General features: G+C 39.0%; 1 protein-coding gene across 17 annotated transcripts in view; it reads right to left on the reverse strand.

Moving 5' to 3' along the window:
- The window catches only part of LOC108718228 (myelin transcription factor 1-like protein), a 311,370-nt gene that overhangs the window by 197,689 nt on the left and 89,262 nt on the right, over positions 1 to 24,419 (reverse strand). For 15 of the 17 annotated variants that reach the window (XM_041565041.1, XM_041565044.1, XM_041565042.1 and 12 more), the window contains exon 3: positions 17,740 to 17,842. The exons of the other annotated variants lie outside the window; for them this stretch is intronic. The gene's annotated coding sequence lies outside the window, so the exon portion shown is untranslated. The remainder of the gene's footprint in view (positions 1 to 17,739; positions 17,843 to 24,419) is intronic. 17 annotated transcript variants of the gene reach the window in all.

Genomic DNA, 24,419 nt, shown 5'->3' on the forward strand with positions numbered 1-24,419 from the left:
CAGCAGCCTGAACACTCCATTATAAAATATTCAGAAAAATAGCTCAAACTCCCCCCTAAGGATGGGTTACTGGCTGAAATGATCCCTCATTTCAGGCAGTGAAAAAGTCAGAAAAATTCATGAAAATTGGATTTTCGGGGAAAGGTAATAATAAATAAGCATTAAAAACCTGACCGGTTTAATCAGAGTTTGTAGCAGAAAATATTGAGATAAATTCGGACTTTGATAAATAACCCCCTTAGTGTCTAATAGGTTACTCTGACGTTATACAGAGCATTAGGGATGTAGCGAACGTCGGAAAAAAAGTTCGCGAACATATTCGCGAACTTGCGCAAAAATGCGAGCGGTTCGCGAACGGTTCGCGAACCCCATAGACTTCAATGGGAAGGCGAACTTTAACATCTAGAAAAGACATTTCTGGCCAGAAAAATGATTTTAAAGTTGTTTAAAGGGTGCAACGACCTGGACAGTGGCATGCCAGAGGGGGATCAAGGGCAAAAATGTATCTGAAAAATCTGCCTGTGTGTGCTTGGAAGAGATAGTGTAGGGGGAGAGCTGTTAGTGATTTCAGGGACAGATGATAGTAAGTTTGCTGGCTAGTAATCTGCTTGATACTGCTCTGTATTGGAGGGACAGAAGTCTGCAGGGATTTGAGGGACATTTTAGCTTAGGTAGCTTTGCTGGCTAGTAATCTACTGTTCTCTTTAAACAACTGCCATACGTTGACCTTGTAGGCATTGTTTGCCCAGTTTTTTTGGACGCAGCCACTGAAGCACAGTTGCCATAAAAAATATGCCATATAAATGCTGAAAATAGTCATTTTTCGCCATACGTTGACCTTGTAGACATTGTTTGCCCAGTTTTTTTGGTTGCAGCCACTGAAGCACAGTTGCCAGAAAAAATATGCCATATAAATGCTGAAAATAGTCATTTTTCGCCATACGTTGACCTTGTAGACATTGTTTGCCCAGTTTTTTTGGTTGCAGCCACTGAAGCACAGTTGCCAGAAAAAATATGCCATATAAATGCTGAAAATAGTCATTTTTTGCCATACGTTGACCTTGTAGGCATTGTTTGCCCAGTTTTTTTGGTCGCAGCCACTGAAGCACAGTTGCCAGAAAAAATATGCCATATAAATGCTGAAAATAGTCATTTTTTGCCATATACGTTGAGTCAACGTATGGCAAAAAATGACTATTTTCAGCATTTATATGGCATATTTTTTCTGGCCTCTGTGCTTCAGTGGCTGCGGCCAAAAAAACTGGGCAAACAATGCCTACAAGGTCAACGTATACACTACTACAGCGGTGGATACGGATTACGTAAAATATATGAATGCTGCTTGAAAAAAAGTAACTCAAGTGGTTTTTCTAGAGACGATAATATTATCAATATTTAGACAAAATGTGAACAAGCTCACACAGCTAGATGGCGGGTTGAAGAAAACACTGTGCAAATAATGCCTACAAGGTCAACGTATACACTACTACAGCGGTGGATACGGATTACGTAAAATATATTATGGCTGCTTGAAAAAAGTCACTCCGGTGTTTTTTCTGGAGACGGTAATATTATGGATATTTAGACAGAATGTGAACAAGGTCACACAGCTAGATGGCAGTTGGTTGAATAACACACTGGGCAAAAAATGCCTACAGGGCAAATAATGCCTAAAAGGTCAACTTATACACTACTACAGCGGTAGTAAAATAAAAAAAAGTAAAATAAAAAAAAAATGAATATTAAAAAAAAAAAATTAAAGTTGGTGCTGCTGAACTACTAGGAGCAGCAGATTAGCACACCAGTCCCACTCCCCAACACTGCTAGACTAATAGCACTGGGCTCTTATAGTAGTAGTAGTAGTAGTAGTAAAACAACAAAAAAATAAATAAAAGCAGTCCTTACAAGGACTACTGTTATTGCAGCAGTCAGCAGATGAGATCAGAAGCAGGACAGCTGCCCACTGCAGCTACATACAGAGCACTGCAGTAGAAGGTAGATTACTAGCCAGCAAAGCTACCTAAGCTTAAATGTCCCTCAAACCCCTGCAGACTTCTGTCCCTCCAATAACAGAGCAGTATCAAAACGATTACTAGCCAGCAAACTTTCAACTGTCCCTGAAATCACTAACAGGCAGCAGCTCTCTCCCTACACTATCTCTTCAGCACACACAGGCAGAGTGAAAAAACGCTGCAGGGCTTCGGTTTTTATAGGGAAGGGGAGTGGTCCAGGGGAGAGCTTCCTGATTGGCTGCCATGTACCTGCTGGTCTGGGGTGAGAGGGCAAAAAAAAGCGCCAACAATGGCGAACCCAAAATGGCGAACGTCGCGCGACGTTCGCGAACTTCCGGCGAGCGCGAACACCCGATGTTCGCGCGAACAAGTTCGCCGGCGAACAGTTCGCGACATCTCTACAGAGCATAAGCACCTTCCATTACCTGATGAAACCAATTCATTGTAGATGTAGGAATTAATTATGGATGAATGTCATTTAAGAAAACAGTGGAAATATACTGAAACAACTGGACCATAAATGACTGTTCTTACTCTGATTTCATGCATATTACATTATATTGTATTCCTTCTTTTTACATTATTCCCACCCAGTATAAAGAATCATATTCTGCCATTTTTTCATTATTAATTGATTAATCTGATTCACATGCCCTGTGCATTTCCTTAGAAAAGTCCTGATTCCAAAATCAAAATGGTGATCATTGAAAAAAAGAGTTTTATTGTCAGTAATCTTAAAATCATGGCTGACATTGAATGCGACATTTATGCTATAAGCACACTTCCTTCATCAAGGATTCATTAAGGGGCAGATTTATAAAGGGTCTAAGTGAATTTGAGGGAATTTTCAAAGTAAAAAATTCAAAATTCAAAGTAATTTTTTGGATACTTTGACCATCGAATAGGATACTACAACTTCGACTTCGAATTAAATTTTAAGTAAAATCGTTCGAATATTCGACCATTCGATAATCGAAGTACTGTCTCTTTAAAAAAACTTTGACTTCAATACTTCGCCAAATTAAACCTGCCGAAGTGCTATGTTAGTCTAAGGGGACCTTCTACCGCATTTTTCTAAGTTTTTGGAAGTCGAAGTAAGATCGTTCGATCGTTCACTGAAATCCTTCAAATCGTTCGATCCAAAGGATTTAATCGTTCTATCGAACGATTTTACTTCGACCACAGGATACCCAAATTTGATGAAAAAAGTTTGAATTTGATATTCAAGTCGAAGTATTTCAATTACATGGTCGAATTTCAAAGTATTTTTATCTTCGAAATTCGACCCTTGATAAATCTGCCCCTAAGGATGTATGTATCACAAGTGCATAACCTTGTCTTTATCAACACCGAATCTCACATACGCTTTCAGCTGTCCATCTATCAAGACCCTCTGGACTGCCCCTTTATCTAGGCCCCCTGCAAAGATAACCCATCCTGGATGGATTCAGTCATTCTACATAATTTGCAAACACATATACTGTACATTGGTTTCCATGATCTTTTCCACTTCATTAATTGGCTGGGTAAGTTAAATTAAACCCAGTAGAGAACTCTACAGCACACCACAATGAACTATAATTCAGTTAGAGACTGTACAACTAATCACTGCTCACTAAAGATCTTTCAGTCAGCAAGTGATATTTCTGGTATGATCTGTTCTTGACAAAGCCATTCTTGCTATTGATTTGAATGACATTCTCTACAACATAATCTCTTAAGAAAGATTCAAATAATTTACCTACTTCAAATTTTTTCAAGTTTACAAGCCTACAACAGGCATGTTGAGATCCTAACCCTTTTTATATTGGAATTGCACTACATTTGCATTAAATTAGCTTAAATGCCATTTCCTCTGTCAGTCACTGACAATATATCAATAGATGCTTATAAATCTGTACTACTACATTGATAGTTGTGTAACACTGGTATAGTATATATAAGGGGGTAAAAATGATTAACTACATTTGTTTTTCCAGAGTCACCAGAATCACACTCAATGTACGTTTTTATTAGTGTTTAAAAAGCTATTTTGGAATTGTTCTTTGCAAGTGTAGCAATCAATTACTTGTTTTAGATTTTTGCTTAAGCACACACTGTTATTTTTCTAGGCTTTACCTAATTTGTCTGTGACCGCCTACTTCTCATTTTCAAATGCATTATTTTTTCTTCACATTAAACCACAAAAGGGAGGTTAACCCTAAATCCCTATACCTTTTGTTCCAAAGGGAATCAATAAAGAACAATAATGGTTAAAGGAGAACTCAACCCCCTCACTAATAAAGCCCCCAAACCAGAACCCTACACAGTCCCCCCTCCCTCCGCATAATGATAACACCTATAAGTGCTCCTAATCCTTTACTCACCTATAGGTGCAGAGTAAGCACAGCAGAGCTCATGGGCGCCATCTTCCGGCTCTTCAGATTTCTTAGGGTCCTCTTCCTTCCCTGCAGCAAGTTCTGTCAATGTTGGAGTAGTTGCTAGAACCCAGAAGACTGCTCCCACTGCACATGCGCCAATATGGGTTTACTTCCCAAAGAATTCCAAAGAACCATAAGATGACACCCACAAGCTCCACTACGCTTCCTCTGCCTCTATAAGCCAGTCAAGGATTAGGGGCACTTATATCACATATGCAGAGGGGAGGGGGGACTATGTAGGGTACTGGGTAAGGGTTTTATTAGTGGGATGGTTGAGTTCTCCTTTAATATGATTTTAAAAGGCAACACTATTTGTTCTGTGTTTTAGATTAAAAATGATTATGCAATAGTGGAATAGTTTTCTGAAGTATACTTTCTAAGTTGACCCAGTGTATGTTTTCTATAGCATGCATTGAGACAACATCATGGTCACTATTACCCAGGTTTTCTATCACGTGATCAGATATAGTATTATTTCTTTCTGAGTCTTCAGTAAAACTCAAACTGAATATAAAACAAGCATCAAAAATATTCATCCAACTAATAAAAACCATAATAACAGATGAATGTGTTCATGATTAAGGGTTCTTGGTGATGTGTTCTTTTTTAATTCAGCACATAAGAGATCTGGATACACTGGATGAGAAAGAAGTGAGATCACATGAGTGAATGAGAGGTGGCACTAAACAGCAACATTTCCCAGGATAATGCATATTATTAGCCTGTAACGATTTGTGAGACACTTTAATATTTTTTTTCACTCAGTGCTGCATTTTTATGCACAATAACACTACTCTGCACAGCTCCTTACAGGGATGATACTAAATAAATGGGGCATAATGAACAAAATAATAATACAAAAAAAAGAAATGGAACTAGGGGTTACGTTTTCAGGCTAGAATATATAGAGGACTCAAGGGAGATGTTTAGATACCATACTCAATTACTGAGAGTGTATTTACTGAATAGCTGGAATACACAAGTCCGTTGATGACTTTTGGGACAACTAATAGGGAGGTGGGTAAACAATGTGAATTTCTGCAGATAAATTATAAAGTTGCAGTCATGTGTATGGCATAACTGATCACTGTTCAACTTTAAATTGTGTCTAAACATTGTATGTCTCTATCCAAATAATTCACCATCAGAGCTTTCTTGCACTTCCATTTGAATGAAGGAGGTTTAATCTTCAGGCATGAAATTCATTTGTTACAGGAATCATTATAAAGCTGTGAAATTCTAGCACAGCATGCCGGTGTTGGCAGATATACTAAATAGTTTCAGGAAATGGTTGGATTCCTTTTAAGAAAAAGTCAAAAATTCCAGCAAAAGTCAAGATAGCTTGACCTACTTAAAGAGTTTTCAAACAGTTAAAATTTGGAAATTGAATGGGATGTCGACCGAAAAAAAAGTATAAACAATAATAATTCTAAACAGCTTTTCAATATACAATTATTATCATTTCTCAATAGTTTTATAGTTAAATATAAACACAGTTGTTCTCCAGTTCTATGTCTGGTTCTTACAATGTAGAATTCAAAACTAGTTTGGGACAATTCTAACCCGTTTTGCTGAAAATTTGTGAAACAGCAAAAAATCTGCCAAATGTATTGAAGTCTACGGGCAACAAATCTTTTTTTGATGCACAACAAATTTTTTTGGCGCTCAACAATTTTTCTTCACAGGGAAACCTGGCAAAAACTTTCACTCATCACTTTTCAAAACCAGAAGTGTAGAAAATTGAAAGGGACAGGCAGAAACAATTGCAGTTACATTTGCATATACCTGTAAAATTGCTTAGAACTTTAATAGGTATACATATAAAATGTTAAATATAATTACATTGATTTGTGATCAAACTTGGAAATTTTTGTTTCTCAGTTTCTCTAGCCGACATTTGACACTGGGAGTGATACTCCTGGATATATATATATATAGTATATTTATGTGTATTATGTGTATATAAAAATAAAGAGACACCATCACAAGGGAAAGTCCCGAGGTACAGTAGCTTTAAAAGTCTCTGCCAGGGTGCAAAATATATATATAGTCAATCTAGAACAAAAAATTCCTAGACCAGCGTCTCCCTTTAATTCCTTGTTTTATTTATACACACGCACATATATATATATATATATATAATATATACGTGATTGCTGGAGGTGTTTATAGGTGAAGGCAGCAAACTCTAGGAAGAACTGAAGAGTTTATGACAGGCACAGTCAATGTATAAATCATTTTAACTAAACCCGACAGACTGACTTTTGGTGGGTATATGGTCTGCTAAATATGTAAAATATGATGTACTTTTAATGACCAAAATTATTCACACATCCAGAGACAGTGTTGCCTTTTTTATTTTCTTTCTTCAAATGCCAACAAAACTATCAGACTAATTTAAGAATGAAAAGCCACAGGTTACACAGATGCCATTAATAACTGTAAGGTGTACATGCATTTAATAGACCAACACAATTTCAGGAATTACTTCTACACCTTAATTCAGAGGCAGTTAATATTTCAAAAGTGCATGAACATAACACAACCTAAATGTATAATTAAAGGATAATAACACGTGCAATCATAATAGCAGATAATCTTGACCAAAAACATATTTAAAATGCCTATTGTCTTCAAAGTAGTCCAACTGTTGTCCAAGCAGCTACAGCCCCAATACAACTGAGATCTCAGCTAAAGTCTTAAAAGTGTGATTATTAATATAAAAACCAGTAGCACATATGGCACATATGTAACCCAATAATTCTGTTTATGGATGTGCATGGATGACACCTTGAAATATCTCTAGGCCCAATGTTTCAATCATATTACCTTCTTGTAAGTCAAGTATTATTGTGATTTTAGACTGCATGGATGATTTTGCCTTCCTAATGGTACAGTTATGCCCATAAGCACTGTTTACTTGTAACTTGCTTCTTTGTTCTGAATTTTAAGGCCGATAAAAGCTGCCGACAGACCGAGTCGGCAGCTTATTGGCCCGTGTGGGGGCATCCGATGGGTGTCCCTGATCAATAGTTGCCGATCAGGCAGGATAAAAAATCCGGCTGAGTCTTTTTGTTGATGTGGTCCCGCGATCCAACCGCCCGTATGGCCTCCACGATTGGATCAGGCCACGATCGGATCAGCCCGATATCGACCACCTCAATGTGAGAGATCCGCTCATATGGCAACATCACCAAATGAGCAGATCTCCCTGTTCATCTCACCTTTAGTGTTCTGTTTTAGGCTCAAATGAGGCAGAATAAACCTGGAAACAATAGCTATATATGCCCTTTCTAATTTCCAGGCAGCAAGTAATTTCTCAGCTTGGAGACATGTATGAGACTCCCAGACAGCAAAAACAATCTTGGAAAATCAAATGAGAAGCACATTCAGCTTGAGAGGTATCCATTCTTAAATTCAGCATGGGGCCAATCATTTCTTTTTGCTGAACAGTTACAATGTCCCATTACTTTTCTTCCTCATCTCATTCTCGCTTTGTCATATTTCCTACATATATATCTTGTCTTCTCAGCAGCTCTGCATATCATCTGGACCCAATCGAGCAGGAAATCCTTCAGACAGAAGCATGTGGTAATGCATAGAAAATAAGACTGGCATCAGGCATTGCTGCATAGTTAGGGCATAGATGAAGAATTATGCCTAAACAACATATGTTAAACCTACAGCTTTGAATAACTCATACTGTCTTACTCCAAGGGATCACTATCCAAAACTGCTGAAAAGACTGATTGGAGACCCATTCCAAACCATTCATTATTCTCAAACCCTATAGCTGAAGCTGATTTATGAAAGAAAACAAACCCTTCCTTTGCAGGTAGGTGAACCTGAGAATCCCCATTCCAAAAACACCCACATGCACCCTATAGTATTCCAAACCTTGGGGGGAGAAGAAGGGACAGACAGTTATCTGATGTACAAATGAACATATATTCATGAGTATACATTAATGAGAGGCACAACAATATTTGTAGGGCATTTGCTGTGTATGACGAATCATTTTTGCCTCACTTCCTGGAAAACCAACCCATATGGGCGTCAAAAAAATGTTGTCGCGTTGCGAATTTTTTTTTGGTGCTCGTCATTTTTTTTGACGCAAGACAAGTCCTTTTTTTTGACGCCCATACAAGTCTATTTATTTCTAGTAAAAGATCCACAATTATGTACAGGGGGGCATAGGGGTCACATGTATTAAGTGACTGGCATGAGCAGCCTGGCATCTCCAGCATGATTTAATGAAGGGTTACATCCACAGACTAGAGTAAATAGATGCAAAAAATGGGTTGAAATCCAATTATGCAAGTAGGTGTGTCACGGTCGGCACCCAACACCAGAACAAACACCAGGCACCCTGGTCTCGGCTCGTGCTTCACCAGTAGTGTGGTGCCTCGGGAGGAGCACTTACTTGGATGCCACCTGGACTTAAACGAGAGGTGCAAGATGAGAGTTCTGGATAGGCAGAGGGGCACAACTGTAGAGCAAAGTCTTTGGACAGAAGGTCGTAGTACAAAGCGTTAGGTAAAGGAGTAGTCAGATCAGGCTGGGTCGAGGCAGGCAGAGAATAAATGTAGTCAGGCAGGCAAGGGTCAAACCAGGAAGTCAATCAGAGGGTTAATCAGAAGAGGTAGGGGCAAATTCACTAACGCGCGAAGCGCCGAACGCTAGCGTTAATTCGCTAGCGTTTGGCATTTTTGCTACTGCGCAAATTCACTAACGAACGCTGGCGTAGTTTCGCTAGTGTTACTTCGCAACCTTACGCCAGGCGAATCTTTGCTAGCGCAACACTACGCAAATTCACTAACTTGCGCAGTGTAGCAAACGCTACCTTTTACGCTAGACTTCCTTCGCCACCTCAGACCTGGCGAAGCGCAATAGAGTAGATAGGGATTGTTTCAAAAAAAGTCAAAAATTTTTCTAAGTCCCAAAAAACGCTGGCGTGTTTTCTACATGATGGCTGATAGGCTGAAAAAGATCGAAAATTTTTTGGGGCTCCCCTTCCTCCCCCCTACATTTCCTGACTCATGGCAACTTACCTAGACAGTGGGCACATGTGTAGGGCAAAATAAAAATTTTATTTCCAGATTTGAAGGTTTTCTAGGCATTTGTAGTGCAGATACGTGTTCCTCCATTGAAATTTGAATTTCGCGCCGTATGCAAATTAGCCTTCGCTAGCGCAACTTCGCTTTATATAGCGAAACAACGCTAGCGCAACTCCGCAACCTTACGCTACCCCTGTGCGCAACTTCGGATTTTAGTGAATTTGCGAACCGCTGGCGAAACTACGCCTGGCGAAGTGCGGCGAAGTGCGGCGAAGTTGCACCTGGCGCAACTCCGCATCTTAGTGAATTTGCCCCGTAGTCGGTAATCAGGCAGGGGTCAGGATCCAGAAGTCAGAATAGTCAAAATAGCCAGGCAGGGGTCACAACAGGAATCAAACAGGTTCAGGATATAGCAAACAAATAGCACAAGGCTCAGGAGCACCAGGAAACATGATCCTATCACGGGCAGTGATGTATAGTAAAAATGTCCCTTTATACCTTTAAATTTGGCGCCATTGCGTGCTGACGTCACCACACCAGCGTGCATGCACGTACAAAACCCAGAAGTGCACTAGGAAGGAGCCGACACCGGGGAAGTGGAGCGGCGCGGCGGGCGTCCCCGCCACACCACTAGACCACCAGGGTGAGTCTCTGTTACAAGGTGGAACTGGAACATTGGACCCGAGAGAAAAAAACATTCTGTGTATGCATAATCCTCTGTGATCCCGTCTGACTTTGATTGATTCTGTTCTCAAGCTAGCCTTGGTCACTATTACCCTGGCCACCTGTTTGGATGTAGGAACAGGTCTTTGTTTTTCTGTGCTGTGGAGCGATTTCTCTTTGTTCTTTCACCAGTAACTTCCTTTTTACTCCTGTACACTATAAAAACCCTTTGTTCAGGGTTCCATGGAGCTCATGTCAGCTAAACATTGTCTTTAACCTGAAGTGATCTCTGGCAACTGAATTTACTCAACAATTCTGGTGGAGAATGCAAATATATTCAAGATTGCAGTTTTCCCCATCCAGAATGTTAGCTGGGGGTGAACAAGACTGAGACTGAATCGGTAAAAAGAAATACAGGACTGTCTTCTTCCCTCCGTTGGACCAAGGCTAGCTTGACAACAGCATCCATCCAAGTCAGGGGGCTCACAGGGAATTTTGCACATGTCTCAAACCAAACATGTTCTTGTTTTGGCCATTTGCAAACAGAAACCTAAGTTCTATGTAATAAAACATTTATTACTAGCCACTTATAGCAATATATCAGCAGGGGGCATGGGCAAACTTTGGATCTTTTATTACTTATAGGGGTTTGTGTTACACTGAAAGAAATGCTGATTCTTTAATGAAAGTGAGGTCCAACTTACTGCCTTACAGCTGCGGCAGGAGAAAAATTTCAATAGGAAATATGTTTTCTGATTTTTACTGAAAAGAGGCTAAAACAGATGTTAAGTGAGACAAGGAATCATTAACAAAACAGCATTATTACAAATATATTTTTTGTGCATTTCATTTTAAATAGGATACTCTGTTCCCAGCAAGAGACAAAATGTGCTCGGTTGGAAACTTCCAGTTAACCTTCCAGCACCAGAGGGTTCAAGACCAAAGCCTGGAAGAGCAATATTTGGTTCATCATGAATTTGCATGGCAAACTATTTCTTTTTTTTTGCACTAATATTATTTCTTGCTGATCTCGATCATTGTGTCGCACTGCAGGGGACAGCTGCTCACACCAAATTCATGTGTTTTAGCCCTGAGGTCTTCTGCTGTTCCAGGACATTCTAAATTCTGTGCAATGATAATGTCTCAAAACAATATGTGGTAAAGCTTTGGAATTGAATTTATTGGAGCTGTTAACATATGTAAGTGGTATTGGAACCGATGGAGCAATTTATCTTTCATTTCAATGCATCATAAACTTTGTTTTTTCACCATTCTATTCAGGACATCTCCCTTAGCAATGGTGCAATCTGTTCCTTCCCTTGCTTCTTTAGAATAATTTTATTTGGACAGAACAATTTGGTCTAAATGTGATAGGATTCTGGATACTTCATTCTTAATACTTTTGTCTAAACTTGATACTTTACTCTGCTACAGACAACGGGAAGAGTTCACTTCTATTGTTTTGCTTTAAACACCAAAGAATCGAATAGTTGGCTAAATAAAAATATATATAAATGCTAATCTGGAATGCTAATGAAACCATAACAATACAGTGCAATAGTACAGTGAAGGGCAACATTCCTTCCAGAAAATAGTATTGTATTTCAAGACATAAACCTTGCTTCAGGTCCAGTCACGCACGGCAAATCCGATTTCAAACAACAGAACAGTCAGTGCACTTTCTGATTGTTTAGATCAGTGTGTGGTCAAATGGATAGAGCAAACTGGCCTATTGTGGCTTGCTGAATGGAAGAACTATGCAGCTGGAGGTCTAGACAACTAATGGGGACATTCAATGCACATTTTTTGAATAATATTGTTTTAACACAATCTTGAGCAGATCAAGAACCTGTATTGTGTGTGAAGCTGTTTTTTTTATCATTGTAATGCACCATTCATTGAATTAAATGGAGCTGCTAGTGTATTTTGACTATATGTTGGTATTAATGTTGACTCTATATGTAATGCCTGTCACATAAAGTCAACCCAAACCCCAGGGAGCAACTGGATTCATATCTAAGTGTGCTTTTGCTATAATAATCACCTTTGGCTCTGGAACTATTTGGGTGCTGCCAGGGAAGGCTGGTAAAGACAGAGTTACGCATAGTCAGACAGGCCAGGTCAGAACCAGAAAAACAACCTACAGAATACACTGACAATACAAACAGATTTCATTTTCAACAGGCATTGAGTGGGTCAGAACTGAAGATATATTGGAGAGCTAATGTGAACCCAAAACTTTGCGGCGAATTTGCGCGTTTCGCCGCCAGCGAATAAATTCGCGAAACACCCGCGAAAATTCACGGCAAAAATTCGCCGGCATCAAAAACGGGTGCCGGCGTCAAAAACGAGACGCCGGCGCCGTTTCGCGAATTTTTTGCCGTTTGGCGAATTTCACGCGCAAATTCGCCCATCACTACTGAGCAATCTATGCCTGCCTGAAAACTCAAGGATAACAATCTTAAACCAGGAACCTAGCTCATGTAGCGAAGAGGTATTGTAGACTGCACTGCCAACTACAGATCCCTGGCTCAAATCAAGGTTAGATATCACATTGTCATTGGAAATGAAATTGCTGTCATGTAACATCAGCTCCAGTGTATGCATCATCATGTCTTTTGCTCATTACTTTCTCTAAACCTCACTGTAGGAGACTTTAGCAACATCACTACTTTTCAGTGTTTACAATATACTGTAGTGCTGGGCTTATGATGGACATACCATGTTCAAGAAACCTATTAACTAATACCTGCCAGGTTGTAAAGCATTGTCCCCTTTAGGTCAATGATGATCAACTTGTTGTCTTCTACCTGTTTTTAAACTCTGGCTAGTAAGGATGCTAGAAGTGGTAGTTGTAAATCAGCTAGAGTGATGATTATACTTGTGTTTAAGACTTAAAGTTGAGAAGAAAAAATTAGAATTATTTGTGATTTTCTGAATGGATTTTAGGAGGTGTTTTGTTTGCTGTTTTATACTTGTATTGATTTGTCACTGGCTTTAGGCTCTTACATATGACTTCGAGCTGCATGCACTGGGTGAGATGCTATTTTCTTTATGTCTATCAGCTATCAAATCTGCCAATACTGCTGCTTGGACGTAGGAGATTAGGAACTCGTATTACAGGCAATCTATTCCTAATCTGCCATTCTAATTAACTGCCTGTTAGCAATGCCATCAATATGCATGTTTTGCATGTGTCTTGTGCACAAATGCTTTTGCCTCAACAAAGAATGGATATTAAGAGATCCTAACAAGTTCTATACTTCAGTAGTTCATAACTTGTACTTCTTTTTACTGTTTCAGTGGTTTAAAAATTGGGTTCTGTAGGTTAGTGAGAGCCTAGGACAAATGGTTTATAGAAATTGCCTGACAGTTTTAAAAAGAAAATCGTGAGGGTCTTGTTTTATTCTTACTCTGTCTTGCCCTCTCTTTTTCTGTGCAACAAGCATCAGACACCCTAACCTTATCTTTTGTACATGAAAAGTGTAATTATGACCATGGGGCAAAAAATATGGTGCAAAGATGAAAGAAAGCCATGGTATTATAGTTTTCCAGGATTCCCAAAGCATTTTGCACCAACAGAATCTTGTCACAGCAGAAATCACCACCACCTCCCATAGTAAATGATCCCTTCCGTATTTTTAAGACTTTTTATTTTCAGCAGTAAAGACATTTATCAAAAATCTGGGGAAGAGCTCTGTAGGTCAAGTGCCTTTACATAGTTCATAAAATTCCAAAGTAATAAGTAGTGATGGGCAAATTTATTCAGCAAGAGTAAGGCGAATTTCGTCGGCTTCAAAGTTTCTTTGACACCCACGACGGTTTCGACGCTGGCAACAACTTAGACGTCAGTTACGTATAACAGATGCCCATTGACTTTAACTTTGACGCAGGCGTCAAAATTCACGTATCATGAATTTTTTGCCCATTTCACAAATTTTGTGGGAAATTCGTGAATTTCATTGCGAAACAGGACAAATTAGCCCATCACTAGTAGTAAGTAGTATTTAGAGGAATTACGTCTGAAGAAACTGGACTTATTTGAAAACATTTCAACCCTCATCTGAGCGGCCTTTTTAGTTTCTGAAGGAAGAAGGAAAGGTGGAAGAAGGAACTGAAGAAGGAAGAAAGAAATAAGAAGCCGTTTGGAGAAGTGGTAAAACATATTCAAGAAAACGTAAAAAAGTCCAGTTGCTTCAGACTAGATAAGAGATTAAATTTTTTCCATCTCAACTTCTTGAGTCCGACTTGATCTTAATTGTAAGGGAGACATATTTTATTTGATTTAACCCTCATTTCTTGAGCCATGATTGCAGTGCATATGCAAATAAGTAACTTTCCATCATACGTGTAATATAAAAAATACATCACATATGATTGTGGCAATAGAGAAATTACCTTTTGACATATTAGCTATACAGTATAGAAAAGCTTGATTACAACTATTGAAGAGCAAAGATGTACTTTATCTGTTGTTCAGCTATAAAAAAACAATGAATGAAAGATTCTAACAGTAAAAATGATCTTCTAATTATGATTACAGAGAACACTTTTCCAATACAGTGCCACTGTTTTATTTTCTTTTCTCCCTACTTAGAAAGAACTTTGCTCCCGTTCAAGCTTGATGAACCTTGTTTACTACACATTGATAATATTAAATATAATGGGATTTTAATAAAATGTTCCTGCTAAGACGTTGGCACTTTTGATCCCCTTAATCACTTGTCAAGTCACATTAATTTGAAGGTTCAGATTTTTGGTTTGGCCAGGCTTTATAATTCAGCTGAATTTGAATCCTGAACTGAATCTAGGATTTGGTGCATCCCTAAAAATTAATTCTCTAAATCTTTATAAACAGGGTCATACTCTTAGTTAGCAGTTTGTTCATCTCCACGTAAAACTGTAGAAAAGAACACTGTCATCACTTCATTTTAATAAACACATTATTCATACAATTTTATGCATTTCTTTGTTATTTTTGTTCACGTATTTGGCACTTTTTTGCATTGAGATGTAAAAGACCAGGTTGTATTAGACTAATTGATCTTGTGCTGGCCACACTTTGGCAACCCCATTGCTTTTCAAATTAAACAAGAGTAGCTTTTGACCTGAACGGGTGGATCTCACAAAAATGCTAAAGAACACTGATGATCTTACTACTTTTGGGTTAATTAATAACCTGGCACTGATTAATGACCTGCCACACTTGATTTCATATTCAATAGGACAGATTGTCAAAGCTGCCCTCTGAGGGGCCCCTCCCACTCCACAGGATCTTGCTCAAATAGAAAAAACAAGGGTCATTATGCAGAATGTGAACAAATTGGGGTACTGGGCATCTAATTGGAAAAGTTCAATAATATGCACGGTTAGGTATCTGGGGAAAAACATATTCTTTTATACAAAAAAAACAGTTTTGCTTTTGTTTCTTTGCAACCACTGCATACTTTTGATGTGTTCTATTTCTCCGTCTTCAGTCTCTATGTTCCTTTGTCCCAATTTATACAAAAAGATTGTAGATTGAGTCTTGGTATTTAGGAATAAATAGACTGAAAATACTGGGACTGGATTGTTAACATTACCTGCACATTTACACCCAATATTAGCCTACACCAGGGGTGCCCAAAAGGTAGATAGGGATCCACCAGTCAACCTTTATCTGATGATCAGTAGATCTCAAGACATATCAAAAAACAGCTTGTCTAAATCCTCCTGTTTCATGCTTTTTATACAGCTATTTATTATGTTAAGGTTATGCAAGAAATAGTTGTTTGTTAAAAGTGTAACATAGAATAAGACTAGAAATGCTGTATTTTGTATACTAAACAAAAACATGAACTTACTGCACCACAAGCCTAATCAAACAAAAAAATTATGCTTTCAATGTTGGCCACAGGGGGTCACCATCTTGTAACTTTGTTAAACATCTTTGCAAGACAAGACTGTGCACATGCTCAGTGTGGTCTGGACTGCTTAGGGATCGTCATAAATTATCAAAACAGCACAAATCAAATAATATCTGCCAGAAGCCGATACAACAAGACTAATTAATAATCAAAGTATGCAGACTGCACTGGGTCCTGTGTTGTCATGTATTCTAATGTGGATTTTATTGTTTTTGTCTTGTTTAATACAAACTTTCTACAACAGAACCAGTGGCTGCAGCAAAATAATCCCCCAAATAGAATTCCAGCTAATCTGTTTAAATCTGGCTCCATGATCTGTGTCCCTGCAGCTGGAGTTGGAAACAGTAAAGGGTATGTAAAGGCAAAAATAAAATCCAATTCAAAACAGTCGCCGACTACTCTACAGGGAAACAAACAAAGCTGCTTGAGTTCTGCATGGCTGGGAAGTAAGGCGGGGGCTCCCCCTGCTGTTCATAAGTATGATTGTTTCCCTGCAGAGCAGTTAGGGACCGTCTTACAATTCCTATCCACAGCAGTAAATGAAGGGAGAATTTCACTGCATACAGTCAGGTTTCTTATAAAAACGGTACACATTTTTTAATTAAAGTATATTGGAGATAGGTTTGTTTTTCATTAAAGAAAGTAAAAATTGGATTTTATTTTTTGCCTTTACATGCCCTTTAAATGTATCAATATACATTTTCACATAAATTAGTGCAATATTTAAGTAATATTTTCCATGGAACTGAATGCTAACAATGCTTTTATGGATGTAGATCATAATGAGACAACATCACTAAAAGTAGACCTCGCATTAGTAAAGTATGGGCGCTCCTGACCGACACAGTGAAGTAATTTTCGTGCCTGCAACCTGACCCCACCAATAATATCACAGAGCAACATATTTGCAAAATTGTCCATAGCTCCCAACTGTCTGTTTTCAGAATTGAAAAAAAGGGGTTGGATTTCAGCAAAACTGGCAGAGTTTAAGTCATATTGGGAGAGTTTAGGTTTAACTGGGAATGGAATAATAAATTAGAGACATGGCCTTAAATATATATTTTTTTCCATTCAGGTTTGTAGGTATGGGTAGAACCATCATTATTTGTGCATTTGGCACAAATAGCACATCATTCCTTTTGGTAGTTAAATGTTATGGCATTATGTGTCAAACACACTGTTCAGAGCACTTCATTTTGAATTGCCTTATAGTGTTTATACTATATACCACTTATATGTAGCGTTTATATAACAGGGTGTATAGCATTAAATATTTATTTTGCGTATGTTGTGAAAGCAAAGCTTGTGAAGTATAAAGTCAACAGTCTCGTGCACACCATTCCATTCTAAAAAGTAGATACTATAGAAAGTGGCCACTGCTCATTCTCTCATGAGCTATGCAAGTTGAAAATAAACTACTTGTAGCTAAATAGGTTCCATTGTTTCCTTGTAGATTCCCATGAGAAAATGCAGTGGCTGTGGCATGGGCTGGGAGTATAGAGGACCTTGTGAAAGTCTTGGCAAATTTAACGTATAAGTGACATACTGTTTGCCGCCTTCGACATGTGTTATCTGCGATGTCCAAAAACTTCTAGTTATGTTGCAAGTATCTGTAGCATCTGTAACTCTGTAAATATGAATTAACAATAATGACAAAGGCAATAGTAAATTCTGGTTCTACCTGAAGTATGTTGCGATGTAGTTACTTCTTATGTCCAAGCTTGAGAGTTGGAGAATTGCAGAGTGTGGCTCAAATTCTTGAATTCATTTTCGTAAAACTAGAACTAAAAAAAATAATCAGTTAGACTTTGTAGTCGTAGATGTTATTAAATCAACTGTAGTTTACCCAGTGCCACTATATGACAGTCAATATACTTGGAAGATATATTTATACACAAATGTTTGGGACTAGACAATAATATATTAGAAACCTGTATCATTTGCTGCTAGTTCTATGCATGGACACCACGAGCGATTCATTAGCGATGGGTGAATTTGTCCCGTTTTCCTTCGCCATGAATTTCACGAATTTCCAGCGAAATTAGCAAAACTGGCGAAAAATATGCGAAAGGGTTTGTTTTTATTTTTGTTTATTGTCGCTGGCGTCTAAATGGGCGCTGGCATCGGAATCGTCGCTGGCATAGAAAACACTTTGATGCCATGTCAAAACCATCGCCGGCGTCAAAATGTTTCTGACACCGGTGGCGAAACAGGCAAATTTGCCATGAATTCACGCCTGGCGAATAGATTCACCCATCACTACTCTTCATCTGTTCCTGAGCCATTATAGGCATTGAACTATGCAAAGTCCAGTACACTTTCAAATGAAGTGGTTTTCCAGTATTGTGATTTTATTGGCTCAATTTATCTTGATAAGGGGCCCTGTGAGGCCCAAAACATTGTCACTTTTGTCTACTTGATAAATTAAGCCAATTAAATCGCAATACTGGAAAACCACTTCATCTGAAAGTGTGCTGCAGTTACTGGACTTTGCGTAGTACTTTCCTGACCCGTGGCAGGTTGGGTTAACTACTGCTAAGCTACTGATCGAACTGAAGGGATTATGCACAAGGTTTTATCGCTCCATTATTGTGGGGAATTATAGGCATTGAACTGGCAGAGCTTGGTCATTCTCTTACATCGTCTTACACATTTTTGCATGCACTGCTCAGGAGATAAGGGATCTTTCCATAATTTGGATCTCCGTACATTAAAGGTGGCTATACACAGGGAGATCCACTCGTGAGCGAGACTGCATCAACGAACAGATGTGGCCGCGATCCGACTGGATTTTTTACCCTGCCCGATCGGCATCTGCCCGACTTTCTCAGGACTGCTCAGACTATAAATGTAGCTGCCCAGCTTAAAGGAAAAGGAAAGCTACCAAGGCAGTTTTTTGCCAATAGATTAACCACAATAGTGCAGGCTAGAATTCTATATTTAATCTGTAGAATGCTTTACCATACCTGAGTAAACAGCTCTAGAAGCTCTCTCTGTTTAGGATAGCGGCTGCCATATTAGCTTGGTGTGACATCATTTCCTGCCTGAGTCTCTCCCATAGCTCTGGGCTCAGATTAAAGTAGGGAGAGGAGGGGGAGAGAGGAGCAAACTGAGCATGCTCAAGCCTGTGCCCTGGAGGTTTAAGCTGAGTACAAAATAGAAGGAAAGAAATGTGGTGTTTCTTTTGACAGAGGACTCAGAGCAGCATTACTTTGAGGGTTTACTGGTATATTTACATATACATTTCCCTTTAAATATATTGCAATAAATGCAGTACACACAGATCCTCTGGGGTAGCAGCATTCTAGTAAATCAATAACCATGTATACAGAGATTACCAGCTACTCTACATGGATATTGTGACTACAATTTGGACTCAAGGTAACTTGTGCCTAGGGAAAACATAAGTTCTGAATAACAAACACTATTTTGTCTGATTATCCAAAATGTGGACGGGTAACTCACAAAAAAGAAAGATTTAAACTAATTCATGAATAATTTCGAAACACAAGCAATTATGACAGTATATCTGCTGTCAGATTTTATTCTGTAGGAAAACCTACTATATTTTTTGAAACAGAGCAATTCAGATGTTCACGGGGAATATGCAATGAATTGGTAAGGGCTGCCAGGGCAAGCTATTAAGGATGAACATGCGTAAGTGTTTTCTCATTATTTGCAGTTTGTTGGTCTTTGTTACATTATATCAACTGTATTTCTTTCAATTCAAGTAGCTTTTAGCTGGAGTGATACAGACATTAAATAACCCATCTGATATATCCATTCTATAATACCTGCATAGCATTCACTTTTAGTGATATGAAAGCAGCTTCCAATGACAAAGGGCGAATAGAACTTTTAAAGCAAGGAGAAAAGGTTGAGAAACCAACAGAGTTTCTAATTACAGCTGAGAGCAACTACTAACGTGTGAAGCAGGGAACTGAAACTAATACTCAATCCACTACTCTCTAAAGAAACTTTAAGCCAATAAAAATTCACTTTTATCATATAAAGAACATTCACAATATTGACAAATGCACATATTCTCCTACACTGACAACTGTTCTGCTCCCTTGGGCAGACTATAAAAAGTCTTGTATTCTTATTAACAATGGAGATTGTACTGCAGTTTTATTGCAATATGTACATGAACCAAAAAATATGTTAGTACAGATATGGGATCTATAATCTGGAAACCTGTCATCCAGAAAGCTCTAAATTACAGAAAGACTGTCTCCTGGGTTTAATTAACGTTTAAACTATTTTAAGCAGATTAAAGGCGCCATTTAGTATTTTATTCTATATTTCTTAAAGGGATACTGTCATGGGAAAATATGTTTTTTTCAAAACACATCAGTTCATAGTGCTGCTCCAGCAGAATTCTGTACTGAAATCCAATTCCAATTCAAGAGCAAACAGATTTTTTTTTATATTCAATTTTGAAATCTAACATGGGGCTAGACATATTGTCAGTTTCCCAGCTGCCCCAGTCATGTGACTTGTGCTTGCACTTAGGATGGAACTACTTTCTGGCAGGCTGTTATCTCTCCTACTTAATGTAACTGAATCAGTCTCAGTGCTACTTGGCTTTTACTATTGAGTGTTATTCTTAAGGTGGCCATACATGGATAGATCCGCTCGTTTGGCGATGTGGCCAAACGAGCGGATCTCCCTCCGATATGTCCACCTTGAGGAGAATTGAAGAGAAGTACTCAAATGTAATGATAATAGTAACATTGTAGTCTCACAGAAATCTGGAAAGAGGCAGAACAGAGGCACAACAGAATAGAGGCAGAAAAGAAAGACCTTATTTATCAATAAAATAATTAAAAGAATTTGGTGCAGGAAAATACTCTATAAAATCTCAATAAAATTGTGAAAAAATTCAAAACAATACGAAAAAATATTTCTTGGATTTGATGGCCGAAAATTTAGATTGTTTCGCCTTATCACCTAAAACCACACATTTTGCGGATTATCATACGAAAACCACAATTTTTTTGGATTATCGCATGAAACCCAGCTCAGATCATGACATCTTCCGTTGCAAAAGGGACATCTGCCATTGACTTCTGCATGACCTTGTCAGGTTTTAGATATTGAGTATTGAGTACTGAGTATTTTCGGATTTAGACTTTTAGCAGCCTCGGGGTATAATAAATCTTAGAAAAATTTATTTTTTTTTCCATGAAAAAAATGTGTTTTCCCCTTTAAAACTCTGACCAGAAAATAACCCTCTTATAGTATTAGGACTCAGCCCTCACTGTAGACTATTTGGACTACAATTTCTTAACCTCTTTATCTAATCAAAATCAGTTTAATGAGCCAGAATTGGCTTGGAATTTAATTGCGCCCTCATTTTAACTACATATGCCCATTGTAGGTATGTATTTTTTCCGTATTAAAGGTGGAAACATTCATCATTCATAAATAGATTTCATTTTTGGGTTCTGAATCATAAGTATAAAATCTTTAAATTATACCATAGGGCACATGTACGTCCCCAAGTGAGCAGTGAGCAAAGTGTAATTTCGAGTTCCAGTTCCATGTTTTTTTTGCCCACAGGGAGAGTTTGTACCCAGAATTCCAGCATCATTGCAGTTGCAAAGGGATTATGCTCTTGTTACACCTATCGTAATTGCATCTTTGACAATATTCATACAGCTGTGCAGGCCCTTTGACGCAATTCAAGGAAGGGGCAGTTGCACTGAATATTTTCCTGGTACCATTTTCAGTGTTCAGCATGCAAGTGACGTATTCTTTAAAGGACAAGGAAAGGCAAAAAAATACAATCCCATTTTTACTTTCTTTAATGAAAAAGAAACCTATCTCCAATATACTTTAGTTAAAAAATGTGTACCGTTTTTATAAGAAACCTGACTGTATGCAGTGAAATTCTCCCTTCATTAACTGCTGTGGATAGGAATTGTCAGACGGTCCCTAACTGCTGAGCAGGGAAACAATCATACTTATGAACAGCAGGGGGAGCCCCGCCTTACTTACCAGCCATGCAGAACTCAAGCAGCTTTGTTTATGACTATCCCTAAGCAGCCCAGACCACACTGAGCATGTGCACAGTCTTAGTCTTGCAAAAATGTTTAACAAAGTTACAAGATGGCAGCCCCCTGTAGCCAACTTTGAAAGCATAAATCATTTGTTTGATTAGGCTTGTGGTGCAGTAAGTTCACATTTATGTTTAGTATACAAAATACAGCATTTCTAGCCTTATTCTATTTTAGACTTTCTTTGTCCTTTAAGCACAACTGCACCAATTGACACAGGACACTGAGGGACCCCTGACTATATTGCCATTACAAAGGTGGCTGTAGCTTTTGGGTTCCCATAAAGGCCCGGGCCTAGGGCAGCAAAGTTTGGGGAACATGCCGCCTGCTGGCCACATCTCCAGTGGGGACTGAACTGGAGATTTTGACAGTTCTTTGAAACTCTGCCTAGTTCCCAGCTCCAGCGATTAAAGGAAGGAGGAGTAACAGCACATAGGTGAGCAGGGAAGTGTGTTCCAGGGATGTGGTGGGTGCGAGGGGTATGGGGGTGCAAGCAGAGGGGTGTGTATGAGGGTTATAGTGTGTATGTACGGATGCTGGACTTTGGTCTTTCTTCAACCCATTCCAACTATGTGTGAGAGGTGGATGCGAGTAAAGACAGCAAGTGTAGTCCCTCCTTTGACTCTAACCTGCCTGAACCCACTCGTTTTTGCTAGGCTCTACCATTTTTCAGGTCTACACATCAGGGCAGGTACAACTGAGGAATGGCTCTTTCAACTGAACACATCTTAAATCCCCATGTTGCATGGCTTATTAGCAATTAATGTATGTGCATGTGGCAGACTGCTGGAGTTCCTGTGCAACCAGGAATAATGCATGTTAATTCATTGCTAATTAGCCATACATGATATGTATTCATGATGCATCTGTTTATATGTGATCAGCCAGCAACGCACATTTATGTACATTGCTTGCATCTACATGGCATATATGGGGCAAATCAGAAAATCAGACAATAAATAAATTTTTGTGGAACACATGGCTGAATGTAATAGAGCTAACACCCACTAAATGATGTCCGCCGACTATATTTGGATGATATTGGACTTTTTACAAGGTAAATAAACTGCAGATGTTTCTGCAAACTGCCAAAGAATGATAAAGACACCAAAGGAGTGTTCTAGGTTATATGCCATGGATTATTTTATTTTTGCCATCTCTTTAACATGATATTAGGCATGGTTCCCTTCGTTAATACAAAACTGATTTGAAGCCAAGCTGTATAATAATGCACCTTTCAGGAGAAGGGCTTGACACTTGCCTTGTAATTAAGACCTTGATGGTCCGTTTTTATAAGAAACCTGACTGTATGCAGTGAAATTCTCCCTTCATTTACTGCTGTGGATAGGAATTGTCAGACGGTCCCTAACTGCTGAGCAGGGAAACAATCATACTTATGAACAGCAGGGGGAGCCCCGCCTTACTTACCAGCCATGCAGAACTCAAGCAGCTTTGTTTATGACTATCCCTAAGCAGCCCAGACCACACTGAGCATGTGCACAGTCTTAGTCTTGCAAAAATGTTTAACAAAGTTACAAGATGGCAGCCCCCTGTAGCCAACTTTGAAAGCATAAATCATTTGTTTGATTAGGCTTGTGGTGCAGTAAGTTCACGTTTATATTTAGTATACAAAATACAGCATTTCTAGCCTTATTCTATTTTAGACTTTCCTTGTCCTTTAAGCACAACTGCACCAATTGACACAGGACACTGAGGGACCCCTGACTATATTGCCATTACAAAGGTGGCTGTAGCTTTTGGGTTCCCATAAAGGCCCGGGCCTAGGGCAGCAAAGTTTGGGGAACATGCCGCCTGCTGGCCACATCTCCAGTGGGGACTGAACTGGAGATTTTGACAGTTCTTTGAAACTCTGCCTAGTTCCCAGCTCCAGCGATTAAAGGAAGGAGGAGTAACAGCACATAGGTGAGCAGGGAAGTGTGTTCCAGGGATGTGGGGGGTGCGAGGGGTATGGGGGTGCAAGCAGAGGGGGTGTGTATGAGGGTTATAGTGTGTATGTACGGATGCTGGACTTTGGTCTTTCTTCAACCCATTCCAACTATGTGTGAGAGGTGGATGCGAGTAAAGACAGCAAGTGTAGTCCCTCCTTTGACTCTAACCTGCCTGAACCCACTCGTTTTTGCTAGGCTCTACCATTTTTCAGGTCTACACATCAGGGCAGGTACAACTGAGGAATGGCTCTTTCAACTGAACACATCTTAAATCCCCATGTTGCATGGCTTATTAGCAATTAATGTATGTGCATGTGGCAGACTGCTGGAGTTCCTGTGCAACCAGGAAT

The sequence above is a fragment of the Xenopus laevis genome, chromosome 5S (assembly GCF_017654675.1).
Source record: "Xenopus laevis strain J_2021 chromosome 5S, Xenopus_laevis_v10.1, whole genome shotgun sequence".
NCBI classification, from domain to species: domain Eukaryota; kingdom Metazoa; phylum Chordata; class Amphibia; order Anura; family Pipidae; genus Xenopus; species Xenopus laevis.